Raw genomic sequence first — 22295 nt, forward strand, 5'->3', positions numbered from 1 at the left:
CTCCCTCCCACCTCCCCCCCCACCCGAGATGCACCCTCTGAAAGCAGCAATTTAAAGGCACAGTCGCCCGGCAGCTGGAGTGGGGTTTTGGAGCCAGTCAGTGTGTGCTGTGTGCTGGGGAGGAGCTTGGGCGGCTGCTGCAGCCTGGAGAGGGGCCGGAGGTGTTCTGTCTGGCTTCTAACCCTCCAGGAGTGCGAGTGGGCTGCCCGCTTTCCACCTCCCACCCCATGTCCCCTCCCCAGCAGTTTCCCTTTTAGCCTGGAGCCAAGCTGGGGCCAAACTTTGAAGTCCTAATGATTTTTATAAAAGGTGGAAAGAGACCTGAGGGGGTATAGGCGGAGCCACTGGGTGTTCTCATGCTGACTGCTTCAGGGCTGAGAGGAGGCCAGGAGGAGGCCAAGGGCAGGGTCGGCTTTTTCTCAATCCTCTGGATGGAGACACTAGGGATGGATGATACAGAGGAACTTCAGGACTCCTCCTCCTATGTGGTCTGCCTGTCTATCAGTCTGTCCATCTGTCGGTCTGCCTGCCCCACCTCCTTCATCTTTGCAGCTGCGCATCCTCTTTCCTGCCTGCTTCCCTCCCTCAGTTCATCTCTGGTGAGCTTCAGAGCTCTCTGAAATCCCCTTTCCAAAGCCTGGCTAGGCTGTGAAGAGGAATAGGTGTCCCTGGCAGGGGGAGGGCAGGTCTGGCACACGGCAAGCTTCAGAGCAGTCAAGGGAGCTGAGAGCAATGACCTGGTGGCCCCACAGTCCAGGATAGAGGAGAGAGGGGTAAGGATGGGCTGGTACCCCGCCCTCACTTGCTTACAGTATCCAGGTGCTTGAGCACCTCTTTCCCTGTCAACCCTTCCCCAGACTTACTTAAGCACCAAGCACCACTGGAAGCAATCTGGGACTTCCCCAGCGCCTCTCCCATCCTGCCTCCCTCTCTCTATTCTTTTCCTCCCTCTCTCCCTGAAGCTTTCTTCATGTCTACTCTCTCCATATCCCTTCCTGTTTCTATTTATTTATTTTCTTTTTTTTGGCTGCCCCAAGGCATATGGAGTTCCCAGGCCACGGATCAGATCCAAACCAAAGCTGTGACCTCTGAGCAGCTGTAGAAATGCAGGATACTTTAACCCACTGTGCCAGGATGGAACCTGTGTCCTGGCACTGCAGGGACATGGATGATCCTGTTGTGCTACAGTAGGAACTCATGTTTTGTTTTTTTTTTTTTTCTGCATCTCACCTTCAGTGTCTGTCTCCACTTCTTCTACCCTCGCTTTCTCTCCATCCCCGTTTGTTCTCTCTGGTCTCCCCATTGTCTCCATTTTCTCTAGTTAACCACTGAGCCACAACGGGAACTCCACAACCCCATTGCTTGGAAAGAATATTCTTTCCCCACTGACTATTCTTGGCTCCCTTACCAAATATTAGGTGACCACATATGCATGGGTTTCTTTTCTTTTCTTTTCTTTTCATCTTCTTATGTGGATTCTTCCTTTCTGTTTATTTTATTTTTTATTTCATGATTTTTATTTTTTCCATTATAGTTGACTTACAGTGTTCTGTAAATTTCTACTGTACATCAAAGTGACCCAGTTATACATATATATACATTCTTTTTCTCACACTATCCTCCATCATATTCCATCACAAGTGACTACATATAGTTCCCTGTGCTGTACAGCAGGATCTCATTGCTTATCCACTCCAAATGCAATAGTTTGCATCCATTAACACCAGACTCCATTCCATCCTACTCCCTCCACCTCCCCCTTGGCAATCACAAGCCTATTTTCCAAGTCCATGAGTTTCTTTTCTGTGGAAAGTTTCATTAATGCTGTATATTAGATTCCAGATATAAGTGATATCATGTGATATTTTTCTTTCTCTTTCTGACTTACTTCACTTAGTATGAGAATCTCTAGCTGCATCCATGTTGCTGCAAATGGCATTATTTTGTTCTTTTTATGGCTGAATAGTATTCCATTGTGTATATGTACCACATCTTCTTAATCCATTCACCTGTCAGTGGACATTTAGGTTGTTTCCATGGAAAGACGATAATTTTAAAGATTACATACTAAAATGTTGTTGGGGAGCTGGGCTCTTGGAATTGGGACTGCAAACATATAAGCCTCAGATCACGTTTATATGGCCAGTAAGTACAAAATACACAGTACTGATTTTCCTAAAAACATCTTTAGTGGCACTTTCATCTGCTTACCTTCCCTCTTCATTTTCTGCAAGCATTACAATCCCCACACTGTGGGTAAGAACCAAGCCTTACAGCACCTCACAGGGCAGAGCTCCAGGCTGGGGCGCTAAGGGGGGCAGGCAGCAGAGGCATTTGATCCTGTCTAACTCACTTCCTCTGACAAGCCTAATCATGTCACTTCCCCTGCCTCAACTGTTCCCTATTGCTCTCAAGTTGCAGTTGAGGGCACTGCATGACCTGGTCACTCTGCCCCTCCACTGGTGCATGCAGAGTTCCCTGTCTCTCCAGCTTCTGAGCAGTTTTACAAGCTATTCCGCCAGCCAGAGCACTCTTCCCTCCACCCTTATCCTTCTGGACTAAGTTTTGTTGTCACCTTCTCAAGGAAGATTCCTTGAACTGCTCTCCTGGCCCCCTCATGTCTCGGTTTGGAGACCCTGTAATGTGTTCCCACAGGACCCTGGCCTTCCACTTCACAGCACCCATCACCACTCCGTCACAGCTGCCGGCTTACTTGGCTCTATCCCTGCGATATACAGAGTGAGCTCTTTGAGGGCAGAGACACACGGTCCACCCAATCCACAGGGCCCAGCCCAGAGCATGGCACATTGTAGGCACCTAGTGAACATCTGTTAAAAGATGCATCCTGGGCACCCAGAGATAATTCTCCAAGCTCAGTGCCTCTGCATCTTTCTCTATCAACTGAGAATAAGTTTGACCCAGAGAGTGAGAGGGCGAGCATGAGGTACTGGTAACGAGGAGAAATGAGAAACCAGTTTTCATTCCCTTGCCCCTCGGTCCTGTGGGCTCACACTCAGTCATCATCTGGGATTTTTTTTTTGGTCTTTCTGTCTTTTCTAGGGCCTCACCTGTGGCATATGGAAGTTCCCAGGCTAGGGGTCTAATCGGAGCTGTAGCTGCCGGCCTATGCCACAGCCACAGCAACGGAGGATCTGAGCTGCATCGGCGACCTACACACAGTTCACGGCAATGTTGGATCCTTAACCCACTGAGTGAGGCCAGGGATCAAACCCACAACCTCATGGTTCCTAGTCAGAGTCATTATCCACTGAGTCACGACAGGAACTCCCATCTGGGATTCTTGGCTAATGGAAGGCATAGGCTCCTGGGGACAGGTCCATTGTCTCAGGTCTCAACCCCGTGTGGGATTTCTGAATGCTGAGAGCATAATGAGGTCAGCTTCCTGGAGGAAAAGATCTCTCCTCCTCCTTCTTCTTCTTCTTCTTCTCCTTCTCCTTCTCCTTCTCCTTCTCCTTCTTCTTTTCTTTTTTGGCTGCCTCGCAGCATATGGAGTTCCCAGGCTGGGGATTAGATCCGAGCCACAGTCGTAACCTAAGCAATGCTGGATCCTTAACACACTATGTGGGGCCAGGAATTGAGCCTGCACCCCAATGGTCCTAAGCCACCATCCTGTTGTGCCACAGTGGGAACTCCAAAAGACCCTTTCTTATGAGAGGCTGCAGCAATGACCAAGAGTATGGCTGGCATGTTGAAGGGATACAGCTTGCCTAAGGTGCTAGAAGCCAGCTTTGGGGGAGAAGAAGGGAGATTAGGGAGGCAAAGAACTGGATAAGCTGCTCCCCGGAGGAGACAAGAAGCAGGGGAGATGCCCATCCAAAAGTTCCCTGTGGAAGCCACACTTTCTTAAGACGACCTTAGCATCTTCTGGTCTGGGAGAGGCATAAAGTTGTGTCCAGCCTTGCCCCATAAAATTTTTCTCTTCTTATCAAACTATGGTGTATGGGAATCTCCATGCTCCAAAATGTACTGCATCCTTTTATTGTTTTGCAGATGGGTATCTCGCTGGCCTGCAGAACTGGCTGGGTGGTGGCCTGGAAGTTGTTAGAAGCTACAATAAGGGAGTCCCCATTGTGGCTCAACAGAAACAAACCTGACTAGTATCCATGAGGATGTGTGTTCGATCCCTGGCCTCGCTCAGTGGGTTAGGGATCTGGCGTTGCCGTGAGTTGTGGTGTAGGTCACAGACATGGCTCAGATCCTGAGTTGCTGTGTCTGTGGCATAGGCTGGCAATTGTAGCTCTGATTCGACCCCTATGGGAACTTCCACATGCCACAGGTGCAGCTCTAAAAAGAAAAAAAAAAAAGGAAGAAGAAGCCGCAGCAGTAGCTACAATAAACAAAAGTGTTTTTCAGGATGAAACATATTATTTCATCATGATAAAAACTACTGAGCTGCTAAAAATTGCTTAAGCACATTTTCATAAGTGTTTCATTCCAGGAAAGAGTCTGTCACATTTCAGCCCTATGCAAGGAAAATTACAATTGTGCCCTCCTGACAGGCAAGCTCCTTGGAACCTCAGTCTGAGGAGCAGCAAGTCTGTGTGAGGAAGGGTATTATTTGGTGAATTCAGTGACTTCTAGGGCTTAATTTTGGGGGCAGAGTTGGAGAGTCATTGGGTATACCTTGTCGGACCCAACTCCCCCATATTGCCTGTCCCACTTATTGAAGCAGAAAGTAGAGTAGGGGGTACCTCAAAAGTCAGGCTGTGTCTCTAATCCGAGGAAACTCAAAGCATTAGCTACTTTTCAGAAGCACTGGGACAAGAAGCTGGGGGAATGTATGGAATAAAAGACAGTCATCTTTAAAAAAAAAATCTGCTGACAAAAACAGGCGTTTCAGTTGATCTCCAAGGAGCAAGGCTGCATTTTTTTGCTGTGTGTGAGTTTTTCTTTTCAGGGTCATTTTCAACCTCCAAGGATGTGATGGTTTACTCGAGAGCGGGGGCTCAACTTCTGCTGCTGAGGGAGCGCTGCCTGCAGAGGCGGGAGGCCCTGGTGCCCTTCAGCCTCAAGGAGATTACGCAGAGTGCGTGCGGGCAGTGATGGTGGGAAGAAGAAAGAACAAAATGGCAGATGTGTTAGACACGTTCAGTGCTCCCCTAAGACTTTTGAAGAGTGATTGATTTAAGCCCAATGTTTCCAAGATTAGCCTTCCTTCTTTCATGGAATATTTCAGGCATGGGTTTTGCAGACAAAGCCTGGGGTATCTTAACTTGGGGGAGCTCCTAGAGAGGTTGACTGAGCTTCTCTCAGTCCTCAAAGATGAACCAGGTATCAGCACCAAGTTAGCACCAGTGAGCAATGGTCCCACCTCTGTTGTGGGCTTGATGTTCAGCGTCCAGGAAACAACAGAGATGTGGGGCACCAGGCAGGGATGGTGTATTGACTAGCACCAGACAGGCACTATTTGCCCCCCGTCGGACCCTCAGCATCATTACTCATCCACTTGGGAGCAATTTACTAGGCATGTAGGAGAATTTCCTTAAGGTTCCCACAGAGTTTGCATTGATTCTCCTTGTCTCAGGGCTCTCATAACTTTGGAACCTTCTTTTCTGGCGATGATAGGAACATGTCACAACACTCCTCAAAAGTAAATCGGTTTTTGCTTGTGATCATGCTCAAGTATATCCTATTTCACTCATTCGGGGATGGGGATCATTCATGTGTATAAGGCGCAAAGCCCTTCCATGGCATAAAAGCAACAGGACTTGGAAAATTGAATAAATATTTACTGGGTGGAATGATTGCATTCCCACTAATTCATATATGCCCTTAACTCACATTTATTGAGTGCAAATCATATGCCCGGTGTTCCAGGTGCTGTAAAATACAACAGTGAACAAAGCAGATTAAGCCCATGCCCTCATGTATCTTATGTTCTAGTGGGGTAACATCCCAAAGAAGGTTCTGCATGGGTCATCAGCAGTGCCTCCAGGCCTGAGTATTTTTTGGAGCGTTTGAGCTGCGCATTTATTACATGGCCTAGAAAAAAGAGACATGGCTTTTCAGCAGACAGGAAAGAGCTTCATTTGCATCTATCCTGGAATCTGTCTTCTAGGCACATCACAAGAGGTCGTCACCTGCTAGACACCCTCCCAAGAAGCTTATCTTCCAATAATCCAACCCTAAACAGAATATACATGTCCGAGTCCCTTGAGTGTCCCTGGTGGTACATACATATTGGTCTGTGACTGCTAATAAGCACCTTTCTCACTAGGGTAGTCAGGGGGATTACTGGTTCTCTTAGCTGTGGTGCTTCTTTAAGTGGTCTCCAATTATTTAGGATTCATTCTCTCTCTCTCCCTCTCTACCTCTCTTCCTCCCTTTTTCTGTATCTTTTCTTTTTCCAAAACATTTTTTTCTGGTTTTATTTTATTTTAATTGAAGTATAGTTGGTTTATAATGTTGTGTGAACTTCTGCTGTACAGCATAGTGACCCAGTCATACACACATATACATTCTTTTTTCTCATATTTTCTTCCATCATGTTCCATCACAAGTGATTGGATATAGTTCTCTGTGCTGTTCAGTAGGGCCTCATGGCTTATCCATTCTAAATGTGATAGTTTGCACCTACTAACTCCAAACTCCCAGTCCATCCCAATCCCTCACCCCACTCCCCCTTGGCAACCACGTCTGTTCTGTATGTCTTTTCTGTCTTTCTTTCAGTCTGTCTTTCTGGCTGTCCCCCTGTCTTTTCTTCTTTTTTTGGATTTTCCCATGAATAAATTCAAAGTCCGAGATAGGATATTGGATACGGAGGTAAGGAAGAATTTAGTGGTGACTGTATGTAGAAATATGCAGAAAGCTGAATTGGCATTAATGATACCAACCATAGTTACAGTTAGATTAGCATATTTTATATGGCAGGAATTGGAACTTAACATTAGAAAAGATGCACTAGGAGTTCCCGTTGTGGTTCAGTGGTAACATATCTGACTAGTATCTATGAGGATATGGGTTTGATCCCTGGCCTTTCTCAGTGGGTTAAGGATCTGGTGTTGCCCTGAGTTGTGGTATAGGTTGCAGATGTGGCTTAGAACTGGCATTGCTATGGCTGTGGCATAGGCTGGCAGCTGTAGCTCTGATTTGACTCCTAGCCTGGGAACTTCCATATGCTGAGGGTGTGGCCCTAAAAAAAAAGCTAAAAAAAGAAAAGATGTGCTAGTTTAATCTTGCCTTCCTGTAGTGTTCACCATCTGAATACACACACATGTGTGAGCAAGTGCACACACACACACACACACACACACACACACACACACCCCTTCTCGATAGCCTGAAGATGTTGCTCCTGCCGCCAGCAATGATCATCCAAGAGTGTGACTGTGGGTGTGATGAAGTTGGGGGTGTGATGAGTAGTTTTTTTCTTCCCAAGTGTGAGTGGATCTAGTTCTTTGATTTGTGGCTGTGGTTTCTACATATACTGCACTAATGAGGCCCTTTCCGCCACAGTCACTTACACAGAAAAATTGGAGTCCCTTGGTAAGATGCCACATTGAACCACTTCTGTGTGTACAGGGTGGGTTAATTCATTTTGTGTAAGCTATGCAGCATATGGCTAGAAGCGACAGATTCTAATCAATGACAGGCATTCCCAAAGAGTCACCTAAGCTGCTAATCTGACAACAAACCCCAGCAAGTCACACAGCACACCAACTTTTGCTGCCACCCACTCCTGCACAGTCAGCAACATCATTGCCCCCACAGAGAGAGCGTTGCTTTGAGAACTCTCTCGGACTTCTCTTTCCTGCCCATTGTCAGTTTCTGTAACCTTCATATTGACTTTCTGCCGTGCATTACATCCCACGTGTTTTATAATCCCCTCACTTTCTGCAGCGGTGTGCCCACTGCTGAGCCAAAGGCAGGTGCTGTTTCACAATTGCAAACCCAGTACAACTAGCCTCAATTATGGTCCAGTTGCAGAAAAGACAAATAGGATGCTGAGGTCTTGACATTTTCAGACAAGCAATGGCACGGAGCCAGGGAAGTCTGCTCAGTTGCATCACTTGAAGCAAAAGCACTTGGGAGACCAAGTTATTTTCAATGTGCAGAACCAGGTCTGTGAAAAGGTAGAATGGAGCAGAAGAAGACCACTTAGAAGGGTCACTGAGTAAGGAAATATTTTCACACTTCAGAGAAGCATGTATAGCAGGAAACCAGAAGAATGGGCAGGGGAGCTCAGCTCATCCTGAGCTACTGGAGGGAAAGGATTTTGAAGTGGCTCTTTTTTGATGGCTCAGATTCGTTCAAGATCAAGCAACAGCCAGCAGCAGTCAGAACGTTACCAAATAAAGTGAAACTAAAGAGATACCCTTCTGACCAAAGACCAAATCCTGGGGAGGTTGTTAATCAGTGCTAAGAAGGCCAGTGCCTGGGGAGTCTTAGCTCATGTTAATTGCATTGATTGACTCCTGGGGTAGACCTTAAGTGACGTAAGAAAGAGAAAGACAAATACCATATGATATCACTTATATGTGGAATCTCATCTATGGCACAAATCAACGTATCTACGGAAGAGAAATAGACTCACAGACATGGAGAACAGACTTGCGGTTGCCAAGGGGGACGTGGGAGGGAGTGGGATGGACTGGGAGTTTGGGGTTAGTAAGTGCAAACTATTACGTTTAGAATGTGTAAGCCGTGATGTCCTACTGTACAGCACAGGGAATTATATCCAATCTCCTGGGATAGATCATGATATATATACATATATATGACTGAGTCATTTTGCTGTACAGCAGAAATTAGTGACACATTATAAATCAAATATAATAAAAAATACAAAGAATCCTGGGTGTAGAACTGAGTCCACCATAATACCAAAGGGCCCTCCTCATCTCCTTATTCTGAGAGGATGCTCTTGTCTCCATGGAGACTGGAAAGGAGTTCTAGCTACTGGGGTAGAGAAATTTCTGGCATTCAAGTACTTCCAAATTGTCAGAGGCAGAGAAGATTCTTTTTTCCAAGTTGGTGGGATTTATAACTATTATTAGATACATTTCAGTGTCTTTAACTCCTTGTTTCAACCTGGTCTGCTAATATTGGTTCTGCCTAGATCCAGGTTAGAGACGGGAAAATATAGACCCACCAAATAGTTCATTTCTGTCTCCGGTGCCTCACATCTCTGTCTTTGCATCCCTTCTCTCCTTCCACCTCCACTTTCCCAAACTGAATTATTCTGTTTACAATATTTTGGTGAAACTCAAGCCAACCAGTAAGAGAGACTGAAGCAGAGATGAAGCCAGGCTCCTTTTTGTAGTTAGTGTCCAGGAAATGTTTAGATGTCTGTCTCATGTCCAATTCTATTTTTTTAAAAATTTTTTTCCCCCAAAACGATTTTTTTCTACTGTACAGCATGGTGACCCAGTTACACATACATGTATACATTCTATTTTCTCACATTATCATGCTCCATCATAAGTGACTAGACATAGTTCCTAGTGCTACACAGCAGGATCTCATTGCTAATCCATTACAAAGGCAATAGTTTGCATCTACTAACTCCAAGCTCCCAACCCACCCCACTCCCTCCCCCTCCAGCAAAGTAGCAGGATATAAGATTAACATTCAGAAATCAGTCTCATTTCTGTATACTAACAATGAAATAATAGAAAAGGAATACAAAAATACAATACCTTTCAAAATTGCACCCCAAAAAGTCAAATACCTGGGAATACTCCTGACCAAGGAGGTAAAAGACTTATATGGTGAGAACTATAAAACATTAATCAAGGAAATTAAAGAAAATGTAAAGAAATGGAAAGCTATTCCATGCTCCTGTGTTGGAAAAATTAATATTGTAAAAATGGCCATACTACTCAAAGCAATCTACAGATTCAATGCAATCCCTATCAAATTACCCATGACATTTTTCACAGAACTAGAACAAATAATCCAAAAATTTATATGGAACCACAAAAGACCCAGAATTGCCAAAGCAATCCTGAGGAACAAAAACCAAGCAGGAGGCATAACTCTCACATCCAATTCTATATTCTCTCTCTGGCCTCTCCAATACTCTGCACCTACTCAGACCTCTGCTCACCTGCGAGTTCAGCATGTCACTGTCCAGAGATGAACTGAAGTCTACTGACGCGCAGGGAGGATTGGGTGTAGGTCTTTTTTTTTTTTTTTTTGTCTTTTTAGGGCCACACCTGCAGCATATGATCGTTCCCAGGTAGGGGTTGAATTAGAACTATAGCTGCCAGCCTACACTACAGCCACAGCAATGCCAGATTTAAGCCTTGTCTGCAACCTACACCACAGCTCATGGCAACACCGGATCCTTGACCCACTGAGGGAGGCCAGGGGTCAAATCCATGTCCTCATAGATACTGGTCAGGTTCATTACCACTGAGCCACTACAGGAACTCCCAGGTGTAGGCCTATTCATTGGAAGAATCTGGGAAAGTAAGGAAAGTAAGGAATGACTGATTTATCGTGAGTCTTTGGTTCTGCCACGCAGATCCCCTGGTCTCGGGAAGTGAGCACAGAGTGGAAGGACAACATCCTGCTCTCGTGACTCGAAGGCCACTCTGGAGGATGTTGTAGGAAGGAACCTCACTTTCTCCAGCATGCATTCCAGAGCTTGTCCATGAAATCAGCCTTTTCATCCCCCAAAGGTCAAACTAGTTGGCCAGGAAGCCAAGTGTCAAAGCCAAACAGGCTCATCCCTCAACTGGCTGCTCTAGTCAAGTGAGAACAAACTAGATCCTTAGAACATGAAGGCACAGTGGATAGCCCACAATCAAAACTTCCTTTCAAGTAAAACTTTGCTGTGGTTAGTTTTGAAGTGGTCTCTACCATAGTAAGGGGATCTTTCCAGCCACCAGGTGAATCATGGCTGAAATGAAAATAGCAGATTTTTTTTTCCCTAAAGGGCTTGATTCTTCTCTGCTCTGCTCCACTGCCTCCCATCCCCCATCATCAATCATCTTTACCCCTGCCCTGTGCTTGAACCAAGAAGAAGGAAAATGCAATTGACTCTCTCGTTCCCTCTGATGTCTTTGTGGTTTTTAATTTTTAAAGATTTTTTTTAGGGCTGCACCTGAGGCATATGGAGGTTCCCAGACTAGGGGCCGAATCAGAGCTGTAGCTGCCAGCCACACCACAGCCACAGCAATGTAGTATCTGAGCCTCGTCTGTGACCTACACCGCAGCTCATGGCAACACCGGATCCTTAACCCACTGAGCGAGGCCAGGGATCAAACCCTCAACCTCATAGTTACTAGTCGGATTCATTTCTGCTGTGCCATGATGGGACCTCCACATTTTTTTCTTTTTTTATTATAGTTGACTTACAATGTTGTGCCATTTTCTGCTGTATAGTAAAGTGACCCATTCATATATATTCATATATATATATTCATATATTCATATGTATATATATACATTCTTTTTCTCATATCATCCCCATCATATTCTATCCTCAAGAGATGGGATAAAATTCCCTGTGCTGTACAGCAGGGCCTAATTGCCCTTGCATTCTAAACCTTTTTTTAATGGCTGCACCCACAGCATATGGAAGTTCTCAGGCCAGGGATTGAATTTGAGTGGCACCAGATCCTTAACCCACTGAGCAAGGCCAGGAATCAAACCTGCATCTTCATGGATGCTATGTTAGGGTCTTAACCCACTGAGCCACAATGGGAACTCCCTGCCCATCCATTATAAGTGTAATAATTCGCATCTACTAACCCCCAACTCCCTGTTCATCCCACTTTCCCCCCCCCCCCGGGTGCCTGAAACATATTTTTTGATGAGGAATGAGGAGAAAGAGTAAAATTCAATGGCAGAGATGTGCATGGGGCAAATGAAGAAGCACTAGGGACCCCTCAAGATCTCATGCAAAGGGGTCCCCTGGTGATCTAGTGGTTAGGAATCGGTGCTTTCAGTCCTATGGCCAGAGTTCAATTCCCAGGTCTAAGAACTGAGATCCCACATTAAGCTGCTGCATGCCTTGGCCAAAAAAAAAAAAAAAAAAAAAAAAGAAGATCTCACACAAAATCACCAGGCTGTAGAATGTTAGAAATGGTTAGGATGGAGTTCCTATTGTGGCTCAGTGAGTTAAGAAACTGACTACTATCCATGAGGATAAGGGTTCCATCCCTGGCCTCACTCCATGGATTTAGGATCCGGTGTTGCCACAAGCTGTGGCGTAGGTTGCAGACGTGGTTCAGATCTGGCGTTACTGTGGCAGCTGAGGCTCTGATTTGGCCCCTAGCCCGGGAACTTCCGTATGCTACAGGTGCAGACATAAAAAGACAATAAGTAAGTAAGTAAATAAATAAATAGTTAGGATGTTAGAAGTGAAATCCAATCTCCTTCGTGCGAAGGCCAAGAAAGTATGGAAAGGATGAAATGACAGGCTGAAGGCGATCCAGCTATGTGGTGTGGGGCTTGGAGTAGGTCTCAGCAACTTTGGCTCCCAAGCCAGTTGCTACCCATCACTCCTGCCTTCCACCAGAAGGTCAAATAGGACCTCCGTTTTGTGCTCTGTGACATTTCCCCATGGCCCTCCTCACAAGGCACACGTGGGCACACTTACCCTCGACTCTGTACCCAGTAGCCATGAGCTCCCCCTGGCTGAGGACAGGCCCAGGCAATCTGGTCTTCCTTCCCGAGTTGCTACTTCACTGTAAAGGTTCAACAGTAAGGCCAAGGGAGTTCCTTTACATTAAGCCACGAGTCAGCTAAATTCCACACACACAACCTCCTTTCTCCACTGTTTACTCAGTAAGTCGTTCTCCTCCAAAAACAAAACAAAGCAAAAAACAGAGCTGAGAGGAGAAATGAGAGAGGAAAAGGAGAGAGCAAGGAAGAGAAAAGAAATAAGTGGGTTTCCGGAATTCCCTTTGTGTCACAGCAGAAACGAATCTGACTACTAGCCATGAGGTTGTGGGTTCAATCCCTGGCCTCACCCAGTGGCTTAAGGATGGAAAGAGGAATCTATGTGCTCCAAGAGGCAAGTAGATGATGTCATTTGTGGGCAGCCTTGGGTACACTTGCTTTGACAGTGTCCCCTCCGAAGAGAGTTAGTGGGGTCCCAATGCCCCCAGACCCATCCCACCTGTGGGAGAATTCAGCACCAACCCTCCTTGGTTTCACTGAAACTTTCCCAGGTAGAAGTGATTCTGCCTCTATAAAGTTGACCACTCTTTGTGTCAAGCACTTCTAGGGCCATGATTTTCATTAACTCACAAGTATTATTCCCAGAAATAGATTCAGAGATGGCAAGTGGAGAGCCAGGCCTCATCAACAGGACTCCTGGCACCCAACAGCCTTTCCACAGCAACACAGATGCCTATGCCCTGAGTGGAGCCTGGCTCATGGGAAGTATTTGCTAAATGTGTCTTGGCTGAATGAAAAAAGATCTTCTCCACTCCCTTGCTATTTGTTATTTAGGATTTTTTATTGCCCAGCCCCCTCCAAATAATGCTGACTGAAGGGTATGCCTGAGCCCCCTTCTCAGTCGGTAAGTCAGAACCGAATCTTCCTCCCCAAACCTTTTCCAAAAAGAGTCTCGAGGGGGCAGGTTTTGGTGTTAGACTGTCTAGGTTTAAATCCTTGCTCTATCACTTATTAGCTGTGTGACCTTCTACAAGTGACTTGACCAGTCTAAGCCTTGCTTCTATATCTGTTAAGTAAGATAATAAATAAGGCCTGTGACATCAGGATTGTCATGAAGATTAAATGTGAGAAGAGGCTCCAGCATAGGGTCAGGCACATAGTCAGCACATGAGAAACTATTATTCTTTTTTTCTTTTTGGCTGCCCCACAGCATATGGAGTCCCCGGGCCAGGGATCAGATCCAAGCTGCAGTTATAACCTAAACCGCAGCTATAGCAATGACACATCCTTCAACCCACTGCATTGGGCCAGGGATGGAACCTGTGTCCCAGTGCTCCCAAGACGCCACCAATCCCGTTGTGCCACAGAGGGAACTCCTGAGAAACTATTATTCTTACTCTTGGCCCTGGAGTGCATCTTTCACTTCATCTACTCTGTGGGCTAAAGTGGTTTGGCTGCACTGCGGGTCTCCCACCCCCAGGTGGGGGAAACAAGAACAGAAGATGTGGGCTTTGGAAGGAGTACCATATAGCCCTCACCCAGAGCAAAGGGCAATGCTCACCAGGCTGTTAGAACAGAAGCTGAGAAACTAGCCTGGATGAGGGCTTAGCTCTGGGAGAAGAGATGGTTAGAGATGTTCTGGGGGGTGGGGGTGGGGCCGCAACAGGAAATTGTGAGGACAGACAGAATAAGCAAGAGGAGGTAGCAGAAGGGAAAGGGAGGCTGGGGAGACAGGGGAAGAAAAGGTTTGGGGGTGATAGGGAGGGGCTGGAGAGCCGAGGAAAAGCTAACTTGCTACTGGAACATTAAGCAAAAATGAGGGGAAATAAAATTAACATCTTTATTGAAAAGAAAAAACAAAGAAGTAAGAAATATTCCTGTTTGGAGAAATCTTGTGTAGAAAGGAGCAGGTGCTGGGGGCCTTTGGAGGCTGGTTTCCATGGTGATACTATATGTCTTCTTTTCTATTACCCTGTGAATCTAGCAGCTGAGAGCTTCTTTCTGCTCCAGTTTCTAAGTCTTGGGCTTAGCCTTCACTGTGGCTTTGGTGTTTCCATCTCCAGAACTTTGGCTATGCTATGGGACCCACTGGCTTGTTGTCATGCCTTCTTTTTGAAATGATACTTAGCCAGGAAGAAAAGAGAGGGAGTATGCTGGGGAATGGAGGGAGAAGCAGTTTGTTTAGCTCTTTGCAAATAGATGAGAAGGCAGGTTTAGCAGGTTAGGGAGCATTTTGACCAGAGAGAAATGGGGGAACTCATCTTAGTGACTCCTTCCTTTTCAAGGTAAATATTAGTGGGCAATAAGGTAGGAGTTCCCTGGTGGCTCAGCAGGTTAAAAATCCGGCATTGGCACTGCTGTGTCTCAGGTAACTGTTGTGTGAACATGTGACCCCTGGCCTGGGAACTGCTGCATGACACAAACATGGCCCCCCAAAAAATGTGACCAATCCTCCTGGTTTGCTAACACGGAGGTAGGTTTCCTGGGACATGGAACTTTCGATTGTACAACAAGGAGAGTCCCAGACAGACTGGGACAGGTGGTAACCTTAAAAAAAAAGCCCACTCAGAAATTCCAAGGTGAATGACGCCCATACTCTTCAGAGCCTGACAGTAAACAATCATATGAGAGAGTTCTGATTGTGGTGCCTGGAAAACAAAATTCCATGAGGACACGGGTTTGATCCCTGGCCTTGTTCAGTACGTTAAGGATCCAGTGTTGCCACGAGCTGTGGTGTAGCTATGGCGTTGCCACGAGCTAGCTCAGATCCCGAGGAGCTGTGGCTGTGGCATAGGCTGGCAGCTGTAGCTCCAATTCCACCCTACCCTGGGAACCTCCATATGCCACACCGGTAGCCCCGCCCCCCCAAAAAAAGCATTAAAATAAGTCACATACAGGGACCACAGAAGGCTCTTGAGAGAAAGTCACTATTTAATCCAGTCTCATAAAACTGAACAATAATTTAACAGCTTGGTTTTTGCCACCAAACCATCTTCCTTATGCTATAGTATATAAAGAGATTCTCCAAGTTCCAATAACATTAGAACACTCTGGCGACCTTGTTAAAAATGCAAATTCTTGGGCCCATCATGACCAGCTAAATTCAGGTCTCAGAGGGGGCTGTGCAGCCCAGGCATCTACCTGTTATAAAGATTTCTCACAGACTCTGATGCCCATGTTGTGAGGGCTAGGTAGGTGTTGAAAAGCCTTTGGTGGCTGCAGTTACAGAGTTCGTCTGTCAGGTGAAAGCCAGCAGGCATCCAGACCTCAGAGCCTGACCACCAAGGCAAGAGGCTTGGAAACACCCTAGCCAGGGGGTAGGGGCACACCTTGCCCTCCTACCTCCTGTCCCCTGCACACCTTTCCTGGCTGGTGCCTTCTTTCCTTCTAGGTCAGGCAGGCCTAGGCTTCATCTCCTTGGGCTTCCTTCCTGGCTTCCTATTCCATCTTACAGGCATTCACAACACCCCTCTTTTTATTTCCTTCTGCTTCTCACAGCTGACAATCATATCCCTGTGTGTGCATCCTCCTAAAATTTGCTGCCCCACCCCCTCCATTAGACTGTAAGCTCCCTGAGGTGCAGGCCTGTGTTGTCTCATTGCTGAGCAGCCATGGCACCTGGTACAGAGCCAGACACAGGGGAAGTGACAGCTAAATGTTTTGGAATGAATGCATGATGCATGGATAGATGGATGGATTGGTGGATGGATGGAAGGATGGGTGGGTGGGTGGATGGATGGGTAGATGGATGGATGGATGGATGGATGGGTGGGTGGGTGGATGGACAGGTGAGTGGATGGATGAATGGGTGGGTCTGTGAGTGGATGGATGGGTGGACAGATGATGGATATGTGTATGGATAGGTGGATGGAGGGATGGATGGGTGGGTGGGTGGATATGTGGATGGATGGATTGATAGATGATGGATGGATGGATGGGTATGTAAGTGGTTGTATGGATGGATGAGTGGGTATGTAAGTGGTTGTATGGATGGGTGGATGGATGGATGGGTGGATGGGTGGATGGGTGGGTGGGTGGATGGGTGGGTGGGTGCATGGATGGGTAGGTGGGGAGGAACTGGTGGCAGCCCCAACTGGGACCACAGTGCTGAGTGGCAGTCCTCTGTGAGGACAGCTCCGCCTGCTCTGTGGGCAAGTTTGCTTATAATACCATTAATGGACTTGAAGGTGACCTGGGCTGTGTCGAGGTCCCTTCTCTGCAGGTTCACAGCTCTAGGCAGAATCCTAGGTCACTCCCCAAGTGGAAAGCAAACGGAAGCCAAGGCAGCCAGGTCTGGTGTAAAGGGCCAAGGGAAGCAGCACATTTCTGGCTGGTTGACTGGGTACCAGAGACTCGGGGGAGGAGGAGAGGCCCTGGGACTGGCTGCCCTCTTACCCTCCCCTGGCCTCCCCACCTCTGGCTCCCTGAGGGTGGGCACAGAGGGTGGAAGAATTGAATTTACCACCCCAAAATATGGTCTCTGTGACATCAGGATTATTTTAGGCTGATTATTGCTAAGAAGCAGCAGACCTAGGAAAAACTCCAGAAGCTAGTAGAGGTTACCCTTGAGTAAGAGATATTTGCAATTATAAGGGAAATCTCCTTTTGTAAGAGTGTCTCCCTTTCTGTACCAGGAAGAGGAGGATGACTAAATCTCTAGAAACCTTATCAGTGGAGAAGGCAACAGTGTAAGTAGGCATAACAATCTCACCCTTGTTCACTGTGCTTTTCCTGAAAACCTCTCATAACTGGCCCTCCCCTCCCCCTCATCATCTTCTTTTGTTCTTAGCTGGAGGTGATATGTATGTATGTGTGTGTGTATGTATGTATTGTACCTGTGGCATATGTAAGTTCCCAGAGCCAGAGATGACCCCCCTGAGCCACAGCTGTGACCTCTGCCACAGCTGTGGCAATGCTCAATCCCTTAACCCACTATGCTGGGCCAGGGATCAAACTCACCCCTCTGCAGTGACCCGAGCTGTCGCAGTCAGGTTCTTGATCTGCTGTGCCACAGCGGGAACTCCTGGAGGTGGCATAGAAGTTGGTGGCTTGGACCATTTTGGGATCACTGAGTCTTCCTGGGGCTCTCCCACGTATACAGAAAGTATATAGATTATTAAGCACCCGTGTGTGTTTCTCCTGTTAATCTGCCTTTTATTACAGGGTGAGGGATCTCAGCGAAGAACCTGGAAGGGTAGAGGGGAAGTTATGTTTCGTCCCTCACAGCCCTTACCCTGTGGCACACAGAGTCGTGGGCAAATGGCCTTGGAAGCCAAGGAGCACTGGTGTCCACAGCAGTGTTCCCCAGGGGGCCTGCAAAATGAGGGCCACACGAGCATGTGCAGGATGTCCCATGCGAAGGGTGCCCATTGGCACGTGTTCAGAGGGCTGCCTGCAAACCTCATCTCATCACCATAATGTCATGCTCTTCCCTCCAGAATGAAAAGCCAGGTCCCAGCGACTTGAACACTGGGACAAGCGGCAGACCTGAAAGTTTATTGTTAACAGATTGTTGACACACACACAAAATGCACAACTTGAAAGTTGAGATTACTTAAGTTTTGTTTGGGGCGAAATTAGGACTTAAGGCCAGGAGACAGCATTTCTGGTAGCCCTGAGAAATCTCTCCAAGGCAGTGAGGGAGGGAGGAGCTAGGATATATAGGAGTTTTTGCAACAAAGGGCGGGGAGCAGGAACAAAAGAGGCCTGGGCTCCCTGAAATCATTCCCTTGATATGCACCTCCACTCTCAGGGCCAGTATACTGAGTTTTCACAGCCTGCAGGACTCACCAGCTCTCACCCTTGGAGGTGACTGCATCCACAGATGCCTGTGACTTTCTTTATCCTTAACTACAGACCAGGCTGAAATACCACCCAAGGAGGAAAAGGGGGAACATCAGGATAGGATAAAGGGGAAGGGGAGGTGCATGCAGCACCCACACATTGTGCAAAAGTTTGTGGCTGATCTCCTGAAGGTCACTACCAGTCCCAAGGAGCAGACCTCTCACCATGAAGGATTTCGGTGTTTTTCTAGATATGAGGAGATGCAAGAACTGGGCACCTAAAATCTTCTCCTAAAATATGTGACTATCTGAAGGCCTGTTCTTCCAGGTTTCCCAGAGCACAGAGTGCCTCACTCCTGGTCTCCACCCTGAGCTCCACTCAGGAGGTGCTATGGGTTGGTAGCTGCAGTGGCTCATGTTTTACTCCCTGTGGAGGCTGATGGCAAGTGCCAAACTTCAGTTCACAATACAAATTGCCTAAGGTCACAAAGTCAAGAAGTAACAGAGCTGGGGCTAAAAATCCACTCTTTTGGACTCTTAACACTGAAAAGCAAGAGCCGCCAATTCTCCTTGGCACGAAAAGCAATGGAGATCTTGCTTCGTGGTAAGTGCCAGTTCCTACTGAAAGACGGCTGCCTTCTATTTAGACAAAAATGATCTAAGGCACCGGCACTGTGTCCTAAATTACCAACTGGGAAGAAGCTTGGCATCTCTTATGTGCTGTCAGAAGTAGAAATATATCACCTTGCAGGCAAACCTTTTGATGTCTTCTCCTCAAAGGTGCTCTCGGAGAATTAGCCTCCCCTCCACCCCGCCACACCCTAAACTAGGCAGGATATGTGCTCAGATGCACTGCAAGCTGGCAAGGGCTTTTGTGAGTTTGTTGCTTTTCCCCTGGCACCTAAATGAGGACCAGGAATGCATGTCACTTCTTCACTCCATCTGTCCTCTTTCCCTCTGAGAACTCTTCATCATTTTTAAAGTCCAATGAATAAAGAAAACAGGCCACCACCCCTAGAGATTATAGCACTGTTCTCTGGAAGTAGGCATTGGTCATAACAGATCACTGCTGGATGGGGCAAAAGCCAACAGATTAGTGGGAATTTGCACCAGCCTAAGTAGGCTTAACTCCTAAGTGGCAAAGTGGCTTGGACAAAGATCTCTCAGAATTCCATTAGTGCCTCCAGTACAACCTTTCTCCTCCTCCTCCTCCTCCACCACCGCCACCACCGCCTCCTTCTCTCCTGGACTGCTGTCACCATGCCCTCATCCTTCCCATTATAAGATGCAGCCCTTCTCTGCCTCTCCCACTGTCAAGGGACTCTCCTCTGAAAAAATAACATTTCCTGAGCTTCCTTCACTGAATTATTCATCTTTGCTGCCTGGGCATGACAAACCTTCTCATTAACAGCCCTGAGTGGGGGTGACCCACCCCGCCCCAGCCCACACAGCTAGCCCCAGAGAAAGCCAGAAAGCCAGGGCAGGTGAGGGAGGGATGATGCAGTGCGAGGTTCCCCCAAAGGGCCCAGGAGATGGGAGACGAGTCCCTGAGACCCGGGGACTCGGGTGGGTGATGGGACACGGGCAGGCTCTTCACCGCGGGCTGACCTGCATGCTGCTCTAAAGCTTTGGACAAACACGGGAGGCCTGGTCCGGTCAAGCTTCTCAGCCTTAGAGCCTCCAAGTGCTGAGCAGTCAAGGAATTAGAGTCATGGAATTGAGAGGAGCTCAGCCTCTGTCTCTGCCATCAGCACTCTGCCCAGCTGGGTAAAGTAGGACAACCTACGCACCCCTATTTTACCTGGAGGGACAGAGCTATTGGTGGGGGAGCCCGACTGGGGAGAGGAGACCTCATTTCAGGTCCCCGTTCTGCCAACAGCTGGCTGTGTGACCCTGGGCACTCCGCTTGGCTTCTCTGGGCCTGAGTTTTCACTTGAGGCAGCATACATGGTGCAGAGGTTCAAGGCGTGGGTTCTGGAGCCGGGCTGCCCAGGTTCACATCTCGGCTCTGCCTCCTCCGAGGTACGTGCCACTGACAAACTCCTGTAGCCCCAACAAAGCCTCAGGCTTCTCATCTGTAAAATAGGGGCATCAACAGTGCCCCCCTCAAAAGAGAGCTGCCCACTGTCCTGCAGTCAGCACACAGCCTTGAGAGACGGGCAAGAAGGCAGCTGCCTGCCTCTCATCAGAGAGCCTCTTTCTCCAGGGTTTGATCTTGTGAACTGAAACTTGGCACTTGCCATCAGCCTCCACAGGGAGTAAAACATGAGCCACTGCAGCTACCAACCCATAGCACCTCCTGAGTGGAGCTCAGGGTGGAGACCAGGAGTGAGGCACTCTGTGCTCTGGGAAACCTGGAAGAACAGGCCTTCAGATAGTCACATATTTTAGGAGAAGATTTTAGGTGCCCAGTTCTTGCATCTCCTCATATCTAGAAAAACACCGAAATCCTTCATGGTGAGAGGTCTGCTCCTTGGGACTGGTAGTGACCTTCAGGAGATCAGCCACAAACTTTTGCACAATGTGTGGGTGCTGCATGCACCTCCCCTTCCCCTTTATCCTATCCTGATGTTCCCCCTTTTCCTCCTTGGGTGGTATTTCAGCCTGGTCTGTAGTTAAGGATAAAGAAAGTCACAGGCATCTGTGGATGCAGTCACCTCCAAGGGTGAGAGCTGGTGAGTCCTGCAGGCTGTGAAAACTCAGTATACTGGCCCTGAGAGTGGAGGTGCATATCAAGGGAATGATTTCAGGGAGCCCAGGCCTCTTTTGTTCCTGCTCCCCGCCCTTTGTTGCAAAAACTCCTATATATCCTAGCTCCTCCCTCCCTCACTGCCTTGGAGAGATTTCTCAGGGCTACCAGAAATGCTGTCTTCTGGCCTTAAGTCCTAATTTTGCTCCAAATAAAACTTAACTCTCAACTTTCAGGTTGCGTATTTTTTTAGTCAACAGTATCACCTCCTTTGAGCTTCAGGGTCCTCATTTGTAAAGTGAGAAATAGTAACTCTTCTGACTGAGGTTAGGACTATAGGAGAGATCAAAGCTTTGTACCTGGGTGAGGGATATTGATAAGTATAAAGGCACACTTAGCAGCCCACACTGTCTCGCCACCCCCACTGCCCCCACTCCTTCAGACAAACTGATTTGCCAGTGTTGGGAACAAAGTATGTGGCCAAGAGACTGTCTCTGTGAAAAGTTAACTTGCATTTTGGGGAGCCAAATAGTTTCCTTAATCTCAATGGCACTTCCATATCACCAGTATAAGGAGGCAGGCTTTGGAATCCAAGGGACCTCGGTTTGGTACAAAGTTCTGCCACTTATTAACCATAGGAGTTGGAAAAATTCATTAATGTCCTTGAGCCTCGTTATTCTCATCTATGGAATGGAATTAAATAATACTTTCTACCCCTCCGTGTTGTCACAAGGTTTTATTTTATTTTTTATTTTTTTGCCTTTTAGGGTTGCACCCACGGCATATGGAGGTTCCCAGGCTAGGGGTTGAATCGGAGCTACAGCTGCCACCCTACACCACAGCCACAGCAACGCTCCAGGTCCAAGCCATGTCTGTGACTTACACCACAGCTCATGGCAATGTCGGATCCTTAACCCAATGAACAAGGCCAGGGATCAAAACTGCAACCTCATGGTTCCTAGACGGATTCATTTTTGCTGCACCGCAATGGGAACCCCCACAAGGTTTTAATTAGAGCGGGCATCTGAAGCACTTAATGAAAGTGCTGGCATATAATAGTTGTTCAATAAAGGGAAGCTTTAGATGCCACTTCTGTTTTTGTTTTTTTTTGCCATGCCCATGGAGTGTGTGAATTCTGAAGCCAGGGATCGAACCTGCACCACAGCAGTGACCTGAGCCACAGCAGTGAAAAGGCCAGATCATTTAACTGCCAAGCCCCTGGGGAAATC

Source organism: Sus scrofa, chromosome X (assembly GCF_054392235.1).
Source record: "Sus scrofa isolate SSC_HxYL_T2T_F1_AM1 chromosome X, Sscrofa_HxYL_maternal_Yorkshire_Landrace_v2.0, whole genome shotgun sequence".
Taxonomy (NCBI): Eukaryota; Metazoa; Chordata; class Mammalia; order Artiodactyla; family Suidae; genus Sus; species Sus scrofa.